This window comes from Diadema antillarum, unplaced genomic scaffold (genome assembly GCF_040938485.1).
Source record: "Diadema antillarum isolate AM-2024a unplaced genomic scaffold, OU_Dant_1.0 seq00001698_RagTag, whole genome shotgun sequence".
Lineage (NCBI taxonomy): Eukaryota > Metazoa > Echinodermata > Echinoidea > Diadematoida > Diadematidae > Diadema > Diadema antillarum.
In genome coordinates, this window is record NW_027272389.1 from 1,623,907 (window position 1) to 1,627,778 (window position 3,872).

Below are 3,872 nucleotides of genomic sequence, written 5' to 3' on the forward strand. Positions count from 1 at the left end.
TCTTTATCTGCCACGACAAAAACAAATACAAAAAAAAAAAATAGTTAAACAAATGATTTTATGAAAGCTATGTTCTCCATGTCAATATGAAAAATGATGCTGTAAGTCTGGATAGTTACTTGCATCATATATTTAGATGACGCTTGGTTCTGGTTGAAGGTGACTTACAATTTTCCAAATACACCTGCCATTGATTATCCAGCTTCTCTGTTATCCAGACATCAACTAGTTTTCATTTATTTTCAGTGGCAAATCTCGCTCAAAACAAACACACATTCAACCCTTATCATGCAAATACGCAACCGGACGCATTCCAATCATCGCAGCAGACTGTAACTTTTATTTTAAGTTAGTTCTTGAGACGATGCCAATGACTTGTCACAGGCACTGAGTCACCACAAGTGCACAGCATTGGTTACAGTACACTGCAGCAGCAGTATTCAACGAGTCGCAATATTGATCTCATTGTCGAAATAAACAATACAAGGGACATGAAGGGATATTATCCTTATCAATTTCATTTTATTTCCGTATCATGTGAAGTATGTAACACTGCCATGCAGATAATCCTGATATTAGTATTGGTAATATCATGTGCATAGGCCTATAGCATGCTATGCCAAAAAGTGAATATTTTTGTGTTTGACCATATGATCTCTCTTATGCAGCCAAACCGGTTATCACGAGGCCTGCCGGTCTCAACGTGGTCCGATAATCAAAGTCCTACTGTAATACCGTTATAGCCGTGATAGACAAACAAAATCAAAATGTGCACGCAGATGTGAACAACTACAGCTGTAGGGCCCATTTCTTACGTTTTTTTTTTTTTTTTTTGGTGGGGGGTCAACCATATCTTCGCTGAGGTTACCATGGCAAAAGCTGAAAATTGATTTGCTGATGGTTTGTTGCCTAGTTGCTCCCATATTAAAGGAAACCACAACTCAAATATAAATTTGGATATCTAGAATGAAAGCAGTATTATAAGTAGAATACATCATTTGAAGTTTGAGGAAAATTGGACAGTCAATTCAAAAGTTAGAAATTCTTAAAGTTTCAGTGCAGGCACTGCTGGATAAGGGAGACATAGTATAGCCTGTGGCACCACTGTGGACAAGAAAGTACGGAAAATTCCACAAAATTAAATTTTTCATAGAAAGTACGCATTCCATCGACATGCTACTGACAAATTCAAGGTAATATTACTCCATCTGCTTTCTGAACAGGTGTTGCTTGCATTGTTTTCATCGTTTTGAGTGCTCCTTCAAGAGACCCATTCAACACATTGTGGCTGTGATGGCCCCAAGATTATTCTTGTCAGCCACACCTAACGGTTAATAATGTAGTTGCATGAAGAGATGTACCAGGTAACTTTATTGGTGCCTGATACAATCATACGGATAATGGTGTCTGTAGTCACAGCTTGGCATTTATGAAGTAGTCAATGCAGAACATTGTTCTCAAAGCAACTTCTGATCTGAAGATGACAAAAAGATAACAATTTTCAAAACTAAAACAATCATCCCACAACTACTTGAACACAGTCCTTAAAAACATAGAATCACGAAGGAAAAAATGAAAAAGTCTAGGCCTCTCATTGATCAAATTTTTGTTGTTTTTGTTTCATAGTAATGACTTTGAAAAGTAGTGTGTAGTTGTTAAAAAGCATGATTTCTACATTTTTGTGCACATTGAATGACCATGAAGCAATCAGAGAGTAAAAGTTAATGAATCCTTTATTTCAGCTGATTTGCAAACAAGTGGCTTCAACAAATACCACCATTTGGTGAAAAGATACAATATGAAAATTAAAAAATCGTATGGCTTTCTGATGCTTCAGCCCTTTTTAGCAGGATGTTTTGATCATCAGTTTTTTCTACATTTATCATGGTGTACTTGAATCTGGTTTTGCAATGCACTTATCTAATAATGTCAAACATCAAGTTGCATCCTGCCCCTCCCCAAAACATCAAGATCAGATGCTTGATTTGCTCATTGTCTTGTAGGGCTTAGTAGTTCCAGCCGCTTAATGGCACGCATGGACACGTCTTTTTCAAAGTTATACATAGAACAGCTCTAATTGACAAAGTTAATCATCTGGTGTTGGTAAGATTCCATACTTTAATTGTACTTTTATTTTTTTATCTTTTTTCTTGATGGACAGAGGCATAACTACATTTAACTCAACTGAACTTTATGCCATGGAGTCACTGTTCATTCTTGAGCTAGGGACATTTGGAACATAAAGTTGATGTCTATGTGGATGGTAAAAAAAGCATGTCAAGATCAGCATGGCAATTTGCACTCAGACCTACATGTAGACAGAAAAAATCTGTCTTTAAACTGGGTGGGTTTTTTTATCAATTGTTCACTTTTACAGCTATACAATGTAATTCTTCTTTTAATTTTTTTTTTCTGGATGGACAGAGGCATATCTACATAACTTTAGTCTTTTGCTATACATAGAATCAATTTTTAATCATAAGCTAGGGACATTTGGAACATAAAGTTGATGCCTATATGTGGATGGTAAAACTACAGCATGTCTTTATCAGCATGGCAATTTCCACTCAGGCCTAGACGGAAAAATCCGTCTTCAGGTCCAGAGGAGTTTTTTTTTACTTTCACAGCTCTCCTCTACAAGAAGAGATTCCATGAAGCCAGACGTAGTCTCTGTGGAACATCCCCAATGACAAGATATAGACCGATCTTCCAGTCAAACTCAGACCTAACTATACACAGCCCAGTCGCTGTACTCTGCATGGCGTCAGGTCGGGCTAACTCAGACTCTGAGGCACAGACAGTGTGACAGGCAGCTACCGTCTCTGATTCGTGGTTTGCTGTTCCACTGCTTTTCACAGTTAGTGGGCATTTCTTTTATAAATCCATGGCTGTTGTGCTGAAACATGCTGCAATATTGTCCAGACAGGACTTTATCACCATCATGATCACGTCTGGAGTGCCTTTTTGCCGATGATGCAATTTCCTATATGACCAAACAATCAACATCATACACAAAATCTTCAAGAGGACCTAAACAAAATTGGTAACTGGACAAAAGAAAAAAAAATGGATGATGGATCTGAACACAGATAAATGCAAGGTTTTGACAATGTCCAGGAAAAAAAAAAATAAAGGTGCAACACGTGTATCATCTAAACAATGCCCTCTTGAATCTGTTGAATCCATGAAGCACTTGGGTGCAAAACCATCACTTCTGATTTGAAGTGGTTCCAACACATCAATAATATCGTCAATACAGCCAATAACGTCCATGCTGCATTTCTCAGTCTTAAGTTAAGATGCAATCTTTACATAAAATCCTCTGATGTCAAAGCCAAAGCTTACAAAACGAGGGTTCAACCAATTGTAGAGAATGCTTCTTCAGTTTAGGACCCATCTTCCAAGGACCTCATCCACAAAGTGGAATTAGATCAGAGAAGAGCTGCGAGATTCACTTTGAATTGCTGCCATAATACCTCACAAGTGTCATCAAATGCTGCAAGAACTTGATTGGACTAGATGGTCCACTGTGGAACAGTGCAGAGAAAATGACAGGCTAACTACGATGTACAACTACAAGATTTATACACAATAACCTTACTCATGCTTTGGCACAAGACTGTAATATCAAACAGGTTACTCATTTGACAGAGAGTCATTCAACCACATTCCTATCAGATACCATACTCTAGAACTAAATTGCATCACCATTTGTTCTTTCCGAGGACAGTAAGGAGCTGGAATTCCCTGTCGTCGGAAATTGTTGCAGTGCCATCTGTGGGAGGCTATCCGTAACCGACTAATGCCAACGGTTGATCACAGTGGCGAGTCTTGTTCTTCATATTTGTTATTAGTCTGACCAGACGCTGTTT